The sequence below is a fragment of the Balaenoptera physalus genome (assembly GCF_965194825.1).
Source record: "Balaenoptera physalus genome assembly, chromosome: 10".
Lineage (NCBI taxonomy): Eukaryota > Metazoa > Chordata > Mammalia > Artiodactyla > Balaenopteridae > Balaenoptera > Balaenoptera physalus.
This window is the reverse complement of record NC_138889.1, coordinates 69,141,197-69,156,176: the sequence shown is the minus strand read 5'-3', so window position 1 is coordinate 69,156,176 and position 14,980 is coordinate 69,141,197. Positions and strand designations below refer to the sequence as shown.

The 14,980-nt window shown below is 47.4% G+C and overlaps 1 protein-coding gene across 3 annotated transcripts in view; it reads left to right on the top strand.

Annotated features, from left to right (window-relative positions):
- The window catches only part of GALNT18 (polypeptide N-acetylgalactosaminyltransferase 18), a 339,036-nt gene that overhangs the window by 43,499 nt on the left and 280,557 nt on the right, over positions 1–14,980 (top strand). The window lies entirely within an intron of this gene.

Here is a 14,980-nt window from a genome sequence, read left to right as displayed (position 1 = left end):
CTTCGGGTGGAGGCCCCATGGCCTATGAGCTCCTTGAGACCACAGTTTCTTAAAAGAATTCAAAGAGGGGCTTCCCTGGTGGCGCAGTGGTTGAGAATCTGCCTGCCAATGCAGGGGACACGGATTCGAGCTCTGGTCTGGGAAGATCCCACATGCCGCAGAGCAACTGGGCCCGTGAGCCACAACTACTGAGCCTGCGCGTCTGGAGCCTGTGCTCCCAACAAGGGAGGTCGCGATAGTGAGAGGCCCGTGCACCGCGTTGAAGAGTGTCCCCCGCTTGCCACAACTAGAGAAAGCCCTTGCACAGAAACGAAGACCCAACACAGCAAAAAATTAAAAAAATTAAAAAAAAAAAAAGAATTCAAAGAGGATGTGAGAGAGACAGAAAAAAAGGGGGTGGTGGTGGTACTGAATGAGGATCAGAGAATTCTGATCAATAAATCCCCCTATAAAGTTCCACACCCTGAGATAGTTTCCAGGACATGTTGGCAATATAATGTGATCTGAAAATATGAATCTCACTTCAAAGGACCCTTTTCCAGTTGGGATGTAGTGGTAGGGGCAGGTGGTGGTTTTACGCAGACCTTCAAGCAGAAGATAAACTTCGAGCAAAAATCTAAAACTCTGAGCTCACTTCCATGGTGGCATCTTGAACTGAATTTTTTCTTTTATCTTTAGCCTTCCAAAGTCCAATCGCCTTGCAGAACTTAGAGGCAGCTGTTTTATGACTCTTGGTTGGGTTGTTTAGAATCTACCTCATTACATTCTTGCTTGTCAGTCAGTCAGTCATCACTGGCTGCCCTCTGGGTATTAATAAATCCTTGACTACAGTGACAAGGAGTCAGGGGGCAGCAGAATGCACAAGAAGTTGGGCATCAGAGAGGCTCACAATGCGTCAGAGCTGGAAACGTGCTAGAGATCACCTGGTCAGTGTTTTTTTTTTTTTTTTTGGCCGTGCCATGCGGCTTGCGGATCTTAGTTCCACCACCAGGCATCGAACCCGTGCCCCCTGCAATGGAAGCATGGAGTCTTAACCACTGGACTGCCAGGGAAGTCCCTGGTCAGTGGTTTTTGAATGCATTTAATCATAGAATTCCTGGCCAAGCAGAATGTTACTTAAAAACCCAATATGTTCAAAAGAATAAAGCAGAGCTGATTTGACTGAAACGGGGTGAGGGCCTGCTGGCCACAGGCTTCTTCTTACCTCAGCGGTTTGCTGAGACATCTGAGGAACGCAGAGCTGGGCTTGGAAACCACTGATCAGTTCAGACAGGGGAGTGACTTTCCCAACTGACCAAGGCCCTTGGGGACTCATGGCTTAAGGGGTAACATGGCCAAGTGACTTCCCCTGAACTGGGGTCCAGCCCTCCAGACTCCTAGCTCAGTGCCCTCTCCTGTAATCGAGCTCCCAGTCTCAAACAGTGAGTGTCCATCGGCCCCTGGTATGGAGCCTCTCCAGGAGAGGGAAAGGGGGAATATTCACTCTGAGATCCCCAGTAGTGTTACTGAAACATTAGACCTGCTTTTCCTTCCCCCAACTGGAATCACTGGCAGGAATGAGTCATGAACTAAGGATGCTGCTGGAAAGACTCACTCCTTAAGGAGCCTCGGGTGTAAATGGATGGAAAATGAGTCTCAGTGAAGATGGAACCAGGTCTGGGCTTTGTTCGGTGGTGGATAGGAACCATAGGATAAAGGTGTAAAGAGCCATCAGACTCCCTGAAGCCTACTTGCTACTCCTGTATTTGAGGGTGATGAGTCAGTTGTTGCTAAGTTTGGCTGCATAACAAACAGCCCCCAGTCTCAGTGGCTTATAAAGGTTTTCCTTGTGTTGCATTTGGACTGTGCATTGACTGTGGTTCTGCTCCATATACTTTCTCATTCTGTGACATGCCCATTTTATTGTAGCTGAGAAGAGCAAGAGGCTCTTTAGTCACATTTGCATAGTCACATTTAAAACTTCTGCTCACATGGGGCATACTTCATGTCTTCTCACATTCCATTGGCCAGAACAAGTCACATGGCAGAGCCTGATAGTGGGGCGGGGCCTTTGTAAGTCACAAGGCAAGAGGAGGGAGGTAGTATAATTCTCTTACAGACAAGGGTGAGGGTAGTGAGTAATTGCAAATGAGTGTGGCCTACCACAGCAGGTGTTGGGAGAAGTGGTGGTGGAAGATATACAGGGTGCTTATCTTCATAGGATGTAGTCTTTGGAGATAGAAAGACCCTTTAAGATCTCTGGACCCCAGATCCTGAGGACACTAAGAAGTGTATGCTGAGTCTCTCAGAGCCCTGGTTCCCAAGCGATGTCATCTATCATTAGTGGAGGACTTCTGTTTTCCTTTTCCTTTCCCAGAAGAGGATGTGGGCCTGAACTGGCTTGCAGAGGCAGTGATGGGCATCCCCTGTTGGTGCTGGCCAGGTTTGGTGCCCAAGGAGGCCCAGAGAACTCCACTGACTGGCATTGCTCCAAGGCCATGCTTGGCAGGAGAGTGGGAGGGTGGGAGGGCTGAATCGTCATTCCCACTGTGTTCCCCTCAACCCTTTCCAGGAATTATGTACTTTGTACTTTATGGTATTGCTTTGACAGATGAAAAATCAAACCTGAAGCTCTTTGAGATTCTGGGCCTCCAAAAACACCTTCCCAATGGAAATCAATGGATGCCTACTTTAATGGAAGGGTTAGTGTTTTTCATGGTATTGATTACTAGTAAGTTGAGAATTAGGAAATCACTCTGCAGTGGGATCACTGGAGATTGGGATCTGGGTTGCTTGGGAAAGTGCTGCTGACAACCTTTTTAACAGTGTCAGCAGCTCCTGGCTCAACAGAAACATCACACCAAGCACCTACGGGGTCCAGGTGGCCTTTGATCAGACACAGAACGCTAAAGGCTTCCTTCCCACAGCGGCTGCTCCTGAGCCTGCCTTCTGCAGAAACTCCCACGACTGGGAGTGCTTATGGCTCTCAGAGCTGCTGCTTCTTCCACAGCCTCTGAAGCTCAGTGTCAAAAGCAAACTGGTCTCCAGGCTGTTGGGTGAGGAAGACAAGAATTCAGACAAAAGGGGGCCTGCGAAGGAGCCAGGAACCTGTACCCATTTTTGCATTCAAATGACCTTCCCTGGTACTGCAGAACTAATCAAGAAAAACTAGATGCATGATCCAAAGTGTGCCGCGTCCACTCTGCAGGAGGACGAGCCTGTCCTAGGTCAGGTCAGAGAGCTCTGAAGGATGTGGGAGTCCAGAGTAGTCTGTTCATGAAGACCTTTGGTTCCTCTGAAGCTGCTCAAGTTTCTAGTTTTCCTCCAAATGTTTTATTTTGAAAGATTTCAAACTTATAAAGAAGTTGCAAGATTAGTACAAGGAACATCCATATACTTTTCACCTGGCCTCACTCTTCTTAATGTTTTGCCACGTTAGCCTTATCTCTCTTTCTTCATATACTTATTATCTCCCTGATCCACTTGAGAATTAATTATAGGCTTTATGCCCTCTAAATACTGCAGCATGTTTCTCCTAAGAACAAAGACATTTTCCTGCAGAACCACAGTATACTTATCACACTCAGGAAAATTAACGTCAATACAATACCATTATCTACAATCCTTGTTCATATTTCCCTTCTGGGCAGAAGGATGTTCTTTATAGCAGCTGTCCGCTCTAGGGGCCAAATCCTGCCTGCTGCCTGTTTTCGTAAATGAAGGTTTTCTTGGAACACAGAGACACTCAGTCTTGTACGTATTGTTCATGGCTGCTTTTGTGCTACCGCGGCAGAATTGAGCGGTCGTGACAGAGACTGTATGTCCCACAAAGCCTGAAGTATTTTACCATCTGACCCTTTAAGAAAAAGGGTGCTAACTCGTGCTTCATTAGCATTGGTATCATCCAGGATCCAATCAAGGCTCATACTTTGCATACATTTTTAATTTTTAAAAAAATGTATAAATGATCCCTAACTTATGAACATTCTTTACACGTAATGACAACGGGCTCCCTTTTGGAATGTGAGCAGACATGGAGTATGCCAGCTCACAACAGTAGTTTTTTGTTTTTTTGTTTTTATTTATGGCTGTGTTGGGTCTTCGTTTCTGTGCGAGGGCTTTCTCCAGTTGCGGCAAGTGGGGGCCACTCTTCATCGCGGTGCGTGGGCCTCTCACTATCGCGGCCTCTCTTGTTGCGGAGCACGGGCTCCAGACGCTCAGGCTCAGTAATTGTGGCTCACGGGCCTAGTTGCTCCGCAGCATGTGGGATCTTCCCAGACCAGGGCTCGAACCTATGTCCCCTGCATTGGCAGGCAGATTCTCAACCACTGCACCACCAGGGAAGCCCCAGAACAGTAGTTTTAAATGTGACTCTGCAGTTTGGCTCAGCCTCTTGCTCTCCTGAGCCACAATGAAATGGGCATGTCTTGGAATGAGAAAATACATGGGGCAGAACCATGGCCTGTCACCTTAAGACTTCATGACCTGCTCCCTCCATCCTCAGTTCCCATCATGTCCCTGTCTAAGCCCCTGACTCCATGGAACTGTTTGATGTAGTGACATGAGGTATTCATGCCCCATATATCTTTGTTCCTGCAGTTTCCTCTGCCTGGGACGTCTCTCTACACTTTGTCTTTGAAGATTTAGTGCAAACGCCACCTCTTGGAAGCCTCCCAGACCTTTCTCATTTCCCATTCCCAAGATCCCTTTACCCACCGTCTGGCTGTCTAAGCTCCTGAGGCCCACTGGATTTTCCATGATCACAGCACTTTCCACACTCGTACACTGATTCATTTTCTGTTGTTTTACCCTCTTGTTTGTGGAGGCCTTGAGGACAGGGATTATGTCTTATTCATCTTTGTCTCCTCGGTGCCTAATATAAAGACCTAACATGCTCAGTAATTGCTTATTGAATGAATGAAAAGATCCTTCCATCGCTCGAGGGCTTCTCTCTTAGTCCCAGGGCCACCTTGGGGGATTTCCGGGCTTCTCTTCCTCCTGCCCTTCCTCTCCCAGCGCTTGTGTGATCGGGGTACTCACCCTTATGGTGGCTGATTTACAAGTGGCCTTAGATCGTTCCAATGCAGGGACTGAAATGACAAGAGATGGGGAGAGGAGAGCAGGACAGACCACCGAGGCCACCAACCTCTGCAGCCAGGAGTCCCACTTCAGCCCATCACCGCCTCTGGCCCAGACTGCACAGTCACTGGTGATAGCTTAGAGTTGGTGTTCCCAGGCACTGCTGTGTGGCTGATAGAATTAGCAGCGAACAGAGGGAGCTCCAAGTGTGCTGAGCACCATCTCACTCGGTCCTCATAGATACCTGGGCAGAGGACATTGTCTCCGTGCTCCAGGTGAGGAAACTGAGGCACAGAGAAGCTAATGACATGGCTAGGAAGTGTCAGAGCTGGGAAAGACTGGGAGCTGTGTGATTCCAAAGCCCCTCTCTCCATCACCTGCCATTTACCATGATTTCCCTTGGGAGGGGTGGTGTGGTTTAACCTCTGAAGGAATTTATTATCTTAGGCAGTGTTGGAATTTGGGGCTAGAACCTAGATCAGGCTGTTCAGTAGAACTTTCTGTGATGATGGAAATGTTCTAGATCTGCTCTGTTCAATATGGTATCCAGTAGTCTGCTGCCACTTTTTTTTTTTTTATCTTTTCACATTTTTATTTGACATTTATATATGTTCTTTTTTTTTAACTTTTTTTATTGCAGTATAACAGAAATACTTGCAGTTTGGGAAAAGCAAAATTGCTCATTTGTAATTTTTGTTAAATTAATGATGTAAATACTCTCTTAATGGTTAATTTTAAGCTACCAACAGTTTGACACTTGACTCACAAATTCCTGTTTAACAATTGGCCCTCATGAACTAGGATGAACCAGCTTTAGCACACCACTACAACATGTATACAGAAAAATATATAGATCATTAGTTTATAGCTTATTGTATGTATATCCTGCTGCCACTTTTGAACACTTGAAATTTGGCTAGCGTGACTTGTTTAATTTTAATTAACATATTTAAAATTTAAATAGCCATTTGTGGCTAGTACCTACCGTATTGGACGGTAGAGACTAGGGTAAATGTTGGCCAAGTACATTCTGGGTAAATATGCTGTGTGGGTTGGCTGGCTGGAGACTTTTCCTTGGGTTAGCATGGTTTTCATAGAAAAATTGGCATTAAATTCCAAACAACTCGATTAGCAACCAATTTGTTCTGGAATGGGGGACTGCCTGCCCTGCCATCACTCTGATGAGCAGAGACAGTTTTCAGGTTTGCATCTGAAGCAAATGAATCTTCCAACCCTGAAACGAGGCAGAGGAAATGCATGGGGTCATGGGGAAGATAAGAAAGGAGACGTGGAAGAGAAGACCCTAGGGACCAGAGTGGTGGAACGGTTACATATTTATTAAAGTTCCGCCCCTCCAAGTGCTCGCCTGGCATCCTTCTGGGGATTTGGGGATGCAGGGCTGGATTTGGGTTCCCAGCTGATTTGGGTACAGTAGAATGTAGACTCCCAAGAATATGCCTGTCCTTTTCCTAAAATTAATTTTATTGGAGTATAGTTGTTTTACGAAGTTGTGTTAGTTTCTGCTGTACAGCAAAGTGAATCAGTTATACATACACATAAATTCACTCTTTTTCTTAGATTCCCTTCCCATTTAGGTCACCACAGAACATTGAGTAGAGTCCCATTCTAGGTCCTAAAAGGACAGTTTTATTACTGCCTGTCCTTTTAGGACCTAGAATGGGGTCCTGGCAGAGAGTCAGGTGTGCTGTGTCTTAAGCTGGACTGTTCAGCTAGTGGCTGTCTACACAGTGGTTATAAACCTGGGCTTTGGTGCCACACACCCTGGGGTTAAAGCTTACAAGCTTTGCGACCTTGAGCAAGTTACTTCACCTCTCTGTGCCCAAGTTTCCCCAAATGTAAAATGGAGTTAATGTCGATACCTAATTGATGGGCCAGTTGTAAGGGTTAAACGAGCCAACCCACGTTGAGCCTATGCCTCGCTCGTCGTCAGCATCCAGCAGGTCCTTGCTGGTTTTAGGGTGTTAGTATGGCCGTGATACGCCCAATGTCAGATCAGCACAGCCTTTTATGTTCTGCCCTCTGCCCTTTCTTTCTTTCTTTCTTTCCTCTGCACTGGCAGTTTTTTGCTTTCAGAACTGAAAATACTTTTGGGAGCTTTGCAAGAAATTGCTCCCAGATCCTGGGAAAGGATGTCTGTTTTCTCGTCTCATCTCCCTGTCTCCGGATATTTATAGCTCTGGAGAGAAAGGAGTTGCTTCGATTTCTCAGAATAGTTTCCACAGAAGCGTGATGTTGGGGAGACAGGGCTGCGGGGGTGTTGGGCTTGGCCTCAGAGCCTGGGTCTGAGTCCCACTTGCTAGCCCTGTGACCCTTACCCTCAACCATAAGCCATGAAAATATTCTGAGCCTCCGCTTCCTCACGTGGGAAATGAGGATGGAGTGACAGTCAAATGAGATAATACACATGGGTGTGCCCAGTTCACTGCCTGCACATACAAGACACTGTGTCAGTTGAACCTGAGCCGTTAAGTCCTTTGTCAGCTTCAATGTTCAAACTCACAAGTAGGCAGCTACTTGGGGGCCCTTCATGGTGGGGCTCTCAGCTGGAAGCTGTCCAGTTACGCGGTGAAAGGCAGCAGAACTGTCTTCCCAGCTCCTGCCTTGTCCTCTACCAAGGGGCCCTATTTAGACTGTTGAAACCAAGCTACTAGAAGGAACGAGCCACAGGCTGAGCTAAATTTGCACTGTGGGAGCAAAGTCAGAAAGAGCCAAGTCCCCAGACCCCAGAGGCACGAGGCCTTTAGCCACATGCTGACCCCAGGATGGATTTGGACACACCCCTGCGAACTGAGGGGTTCCTGAGAGCACTCCTGCCGGGGGGGACGCGGGTCCAGGAGGCAGCTGGTGGGCTGGGGGTTCTCGTTTGCGGGGGGATGCTGAGCAGAAAACATCAGGAAAAGATGGCAAATTGTAGAAGGCAGGGAGAGCATAGCACGCAGAAGCAACAGGGCGGTTCTTGCATCTCCATCTGTGAACCTGAGGCCTGCAGGGGACGGAATGAAGCCTCAGGCAGGCTGGTTGGAGGGAGGGCCTGGGCCGCAAGCTAGACAGACCCGAGTTCAACGGTGTTTGGCCGCTTTCCTCCCCGTGACCCAGGTTAAACAGCCTCCCTCAGCCTCGAGGTACCCATCATTAAAAGGGAGATTAAAGGTACACCACTTAGTATTTGGATGAACTCAATATGTGATTGATTCCTTTTCCCCATGGAATTTCAGATACATAATACATCATTTTCTTATCTACCGACTTATTTTGCTACTTGCAGAAATCCATGTGGAGCCTTACATGGAGCTTTGAAATCGTGCTGTGTGCCCTGGGGGATGGAGGCCAGCTTGGCAGGGATGGTGGTGATGTTGGGTGTTTGCAGAACAACTCCTGAGGCCCCGGTTCTCCCTCCTGGAAGACCTTTATTAAAGAGAAGAGGTTAAGAGTGAGGGCACTCAGGTGGCCTGGTCAGAGCCCTGCCCACCGTGTGGCATAGCAGTTCCCTTCACCCCTGTGAGTCACGGCATCAGGACACGTAGGTACTAAAACCTGCCCGCCCTGAAGATCTGTGGTGAGGTGAAATGTGGTGGTGGGTAGCGGCCATTGTGATTACCCACCCGCCTCCTCTGTTCTGACCTCCCCTTTCTGCATAGACAGCTCCCCCTTGCTGGCTCTGCCTGGCAGCCACTCACCCCCTCGATGCTCGGGAGCCCAAGATTTCTGGAGGTAGCATCTTGTTTCCCTGGAGAAACCACCCCCATGACCCCTGGAAGACTTTGGGGAAGACCCTTGGGCTCAGTTCCGCACTAAGGTTTATCACCTCCTCCACCCCTACTGCCAAGCTGGACCAGAAAGCATTCCTTCAGAAAACTGTATACTTTGGGGTTGAATTTATGAAGGAACCATCCTCTACTGGACATCTGGTTTTTGCCTGATTCTGCTAGACATGTTCTCATCTGCTTTCTCATTTAATCCTTACCACCATCTTGTGGAGTAGGTATTGCTATACCCATTTTGCAGACTGGGGAACTGAACGTCAGGAAGCTTATGTAACTGACTGACTTAGAAATGGCAGTGCGGGGATTTGAATCCAGAACTGTACGCTTCCTCTCCCTGTAATGTAGAGCTTCATTTGCAGAAGGGTTGATTTTTTGGTCCCAGATATGAAGTTGCCTGGGTGGGGTTGCAGGTGGAGGGTGAGAAAGGCCCTTTCCAGGGTTGCCATGAAGAGAATGTGGCTACGCTCACAAGGAGTCCAGATCCCCTTTACTTTTCCTTCCTTTCCTTCCTCAACTCCCGGAAAAAGGTACCCAGCAGTTTCAAGTCTGCTGTTTCTTCATGAATTTTTAAGAAAGATGATGAATGAACCAAGCATTGATAAGAAAAGACAAACGGTACTTGGGTTATGCATTGTTCTAGTAAAATGTATTTTCCACTGCAGGTCTTAAGTGGCTTTTTCCTTAAAATGCCATAACAGAAAGAAAGGTTAAATAAAATGGGTTTTCCATGGCAGAAGTGTCAACCGAGGGGCCTCTGCAGGACAGGACCCTCGGGTGGCTGAGCTGTAAACTTTGTCGGCTCCCTGGTGGCAGAGTTGTGGCGTGTTATGCCAATGAGGGGTTCCCCAAGAAAGGCCTGGCAGGAATTTCAGTAGCTCTGCTCCCTGGAGACCTAATCGGGCCTGAGGGCCCAAGACAATGGTCCCCATCAGCACGTGCCACGTAGTGAGCTGGTCTCCATTTCCTGGACCACCACACCCGACATGGAGCCTGAAACCTGAGGGAGGGTCAGGAGCTGGGTCGTGGGGCAGAGCCCTTTCCAGCAGAGCTCCTGCTGACTCCGAAGGAAGTTTCTCCCATGGGCGGGACTCAAAGGGCTTGCCCTGATCCAATGTCCCTAGGGATACCTGCTTGTTCCAGGCCTTAAAGATGTTGGCACCAATTGGTGAATTGCCTTCCAGAAAGATTAAGTCTATTTATTTTCCTGAATCTACCTTGAGCAAGTGTCTCTGTTGTGATTTGAAAAGATCTTGTTACAACTGTTCTGTTCTGTTCCATGGTTCCATTGCGTTCCATTCTCTCCCATCCCCTCCCATTCCATCCCATCCCATCCCATCCCATGCCATCGCTCTCCATGCTTTAAACAGTCACAAGTTGTACTCAGTTCCAGGTTCTGTTCTAAGTATGACGGCGCAGAGATGATCAAGATGCAGCCCCTGCCTTTATGAAGCTCCCCCTCTAACAAGGGAAATAAGCAGACAATTCTAGTGTGACATAGATGATAGAGTGAGAGACTGGCTGCCCCCTGCCCCTGGACAAAGTCACCTCACCCATAAATATCCCAGAAACAGAGGCAGCGGAAAAGAAAGTGGGGGGAGGGTAGTCAGGGAAGGTTCCTTGAAGGTGATTATTGGGTTGAATTTTCAAAAGGTGAATGGGGGCTTACTAGGCAAACAGCAAGTCTCTAAACTAGCGCTTAAATAGAACTTGCTAGGTGCTAGGTCACATTCCTGGCATTTTATATATTTTAACTCATTTACTTCTCATAACAGCCTGTGAGGGAGGTGCTCTTATGACCTCCAGTTTTCAAATGAGGAAGCAGAGGCACAAAGTGATAGTTTAGTAGGTGGTAGAGCCAGGGTTCAAAGCCAGGCAGGCTGTGGCTTTAATCACCGTGCCTCACGGCCACTCTGGCAAGGCAGGGAGGACATTCCAGACACAGAGGTGAGAACTGGCGCTGTCCTTGATCATGGGGACTATAGGCGGGGGCTCCAAGAACCCCTCCTCCTACAGTGCAGATACTGTATTATTTTCTCCATGAAGTAAGTCTCCTCGAGCCAAACTGTCCGCCTTCTTGGCCACGGAGGAGCAGCAGGAATTGTTGCCACCTTTCCGCCACCTCCCCTTGCTTTCCTGCCAGGGAAGCTGGGTAAATTCAGCAGCTTCTCAGCTGCTGGGACTCCAGGCCAGGAAACTCTGAGCCTTTCATCTCTGATGTTTTCAGAGAAGGTGGGAAATGCTGCAAGGCCCAGGCATGATACATGGTCTTTCTTGCCGCTACTTGCCCCAGGCCTGGGGTACACCCAAGGCTCTGCCCACAGGGACAAATTCTCCCTTCGCCCAGGGCCCAGCCTCACTGAAGCACACGAGCTGGGGCATTTGCAAGCACTTAACAGTAGGACTTAGGCATTCTTTCCTCCCTTGTCTTTTCCTAGACAAAATCCAGGGTCCCACTGCATCTGTTACAAGGTATGGTCTTTTCTCTATTTTAGCATGCCACCAATCGTAAGACAGATCATTGATTTTTTTAAATTAAAAAAAATTTTTTTTATTTTTGGCTGCGTTGAGTCTTCGTTGCTGTGTGTGGACTTTCTCTAGTTGCGGCGAGCGGGGGCTTCTCTTCGTTGCGGTGCGCAGGCTTCTCATTGCGGTGGCTTCTCTTGTTGCGGAGTACAGGCTCTAGGCGCGTGGGCTTCAGTAGTTGTGGCACACGGGCTCAGTAGTTGTGGCTAGCGGGCTCTAGAGCACGGGCTCAGTAGTTGTGGCGCACGGGCTTAGTTGCTCCGCGGCATGTGGGATCTTCCCGGACCAGGACTCGAACCCTTGTCCCCTGCATTGGCAAGCGGATTCTTAACCACTGCGCCACCAGGGAAGCCCCAGATCATTGATTTAATGATAGTTTTTCAGAGGAAAAAGAAGAAGCACTATGGCATTAAAGTACACATTGATTGTACGATTCATCACCATTTCAGAAACATTGAAATGTAAAAAAGAAATGAACATCTTAGAATACAGGGAATATAGTGTTTTCTAAACATATTGTGGTCAAGTGAGGGCACCTGCATGGTGAGGTTGTCCAACAGGGGGTGGGGGATGGCACTGGCTGGCACTGGCCAGGGCAGGGTGGTAGAGACCCACATCCAGCCAGCCCTGCCTCTGCTGCCTTCATCTCCAATCATCCAGGCCCACTTTGAGGACCTTTCAAGTAGCTCAAAAACACTCACAGCTGAATTCATTCTTTAATTGAGTTTGGCAAATAATCAGCTCCCACTTTGAGCTGGGAAGCGTAGAACTCAATGGGTTCGCAGGGTCCAGCAATGATGATCCCCGGGAACCTTGACCCATCTTCCTGGAAGTTGGGTGGTAATTGGAGCTGGCCATGTGGTGTGAGATCAACTTGCCCTGGGTCTAAAGCTGGCAACTTCAGATGCATTGCTTTGCCTCTCTGGGTCCTAGATTCCCCTTCTGTATAGTGAGGATGCAAGATAATAATTATAGCAGCTAACGGTTAGGAGGTGCTTAAAACACGCCCTGCATTATTCTATGCGTCTTGCTCATAGCTCTTATGAGCAACCCTGTGAGGTTGATACTGTTACTCTCTCCATTTTTCAGATGAGAAAATGGAGGCACAGGGCAGTTAAGTAATTTTCCCAAAGTCACACAGCTAGTTAAATGGCAAAGATAAGAGTTGAACCCAAACTTCCTGGTTAAAGGGTCCATGCTATTAACAACGAAGGTACTGGGTTAGATCAACAATTATTGCATTTTAAAAAGCCAACATGACCCTTTTAAAAATGAAACCTACATAGAGGTCCAAAACTAAAACAGATAAGATGACAGTCTTTCTGGTTAGAGAAGAGTAAGGCTCAGAGTCTCTCTTGTTTGCAGGGACCTGGGGGAACTTATGTGGCATCCTGGGCTCCTTGAAACAGTATGAAAACAGCTAGACTAGACAGTTTCCAAGGGCCATCCAGTGGCAGCGTCCTGAGATTATCAGGGAAAGACACAAGAGACCTGTTGGCTTCCTGGGCAGGCTAATGGTGTGGCACATCTTTTATGTAATATTCTTGAAATATTTTTTCAACATGTATTTGTTGGGACCATGGAGAAATGGATTTCCTAGTAATAAAATCTGTATACCTTTTTCTTTCTGTTCTTTAGGCTATAACATACACTGAAAATAACATTTAAACTTATTTGGGACTGTAGATTAGTGCACATTTTTCTGTCACTCATAACTGGATAGTGTTAGTCACTAATATCCGCTAAAGATAATGGTAGCTTACACTGACACATCATAAAGTGTTTGCTCCCTGCAAACAGTGCTTTACTCCTTTCAGAGTGTCAGTTGACTGTTTTGCCAAGTTCAAGCTGCTGGCTGCTGGCACCACGGGAGTTGGTGGTGTGGTCTGCATTTGCATGGTGCAACTGCCACATGCATCGTGCAACTGCCACACACAAAGTAAAAATACTCAACAGAGGCAAGGAGCTGGGCCAGTGAAAAGTCTTATTTTGATATTAATTTTTTTTTCTCAAGGACACTATCTTGCATAGAAGTGAGACTGACTCAACTTTTCGCCAGCTCTGTCTATTCTATAATTGCCCATGGAAACCTGAGTTAACTGGTGCCATATTGCTGATGTACTCCAGTGACATTTTTGCAATCCCTATAGGTGCCATTTCAGGCAGCTGTCAGGGCTGCCCTGTATGGGGTGCAGGGTGTGTACGGCACAACTCTAGGTGCAAATGACAGTGTGAATGGCGTCCCCTAGGGTTTTACCACCTGCATGTACACTGCTTGGCCCTGACAGTTGACTTCATAACCACACGACAGAGTTTCACCTTTGCTTCTTACATTTACCCCAACCGCATGAGAGCAGGTGGTGGAATTCTTTGGAGAAGAGGTCATCTCTTTGAGAAAGAGTCCACTTGGTCCAGGAGACGTGCTCCCTAACCAGGCTATGCCATCTGACCATGGAGTCTATCCCTAGATCTGAGGAGTATCTAGCCAAGGAAGCCTTGCAGGAAGCCTTCACCATTGCCTTGCTGCTCTAGTAATTCTGTTAAGGAAATGAGGTCAATCTGACAGGATGTGTCCTCTGTGGGTACATTAGTTTCCTAGGGGGGGTGTAACAAAGTACCACAGAGCAGGTGACTTAATAGAAAATTATTCTCTTATAGTTCTGGAGGCTAGAAGTCCAAAATCAAGGTGTTCTATAAAGCCATGCCCCCTCTGAAGGATCTAGGGGAGAAGCCGCCCTTGCTCCTTCCTAGCTTCTAGGGTTGCAGGCGATCCTTGGTGCTCCTTGGCCTGTAGATGCATCAGTGCAGTCTCTGCCTCCATCTTCACGTGACCTTCTTCCCTGTGTGTCTCTGCATCTCTGTTTTCTCTTCTCAAAAAGACGGTAGTCATTTGATTAAGGCCCACCCTAATCCAGCATGACCTCATCTTAACTAATTATATCTACAAAGATGCTATTTCCAAATAAGGTCACATTCTGAGGTTCTGGATGGACGTGAATTTGGGGGATGGGGCGCATTATTCAGTCCACTGTAGCAGGCCATCTGGGCTCCTACTGCCCAAATCATCCCTGGTGTCATTCTCTTAGAATCTTTCATGGGTGCCACCACATGTCTGTAGTCTAGAATTTACTTCCTTTCTCACTTTAGAGACTGGAGCTATAGGATGCATGGTGCTAGTCTCTTGACTTTTCTCCTATTCTCCAGAACTCATTAAAGACCATGAAAATGGGTCTAGTCATTCACTGGCAAGTTCCCTTAGTGCCCTGAATTCATCCAAGGCAGAGATGTGCCTTGCTTAGGTAGTCAAGTGCCATCTTGCATCTTCTTGGACCACCTTGGGTTTCTGTTTATTTATTAATTCAGCAAATAGTTATTGAGAGCTTTCTGTGTGCCAGGCTTGTGCTAGTCCTGTAGATACTGTGTGAACTGGAGTGACAATTAAATTGTTGTTTCCCTGATGGTCAAGGACTCTAAATAAGTAGACATATAGATATGTAATGAAGCAGTGATAAGCCTTGTGAAAAGGAAAGAGTCATGGGAGGGAGGACGATTGTGTTTCAGATAGGGGAGGGAGGGAAGTCTTTCCCTTCCCTGTGATTGTTCAATGCTTAGCA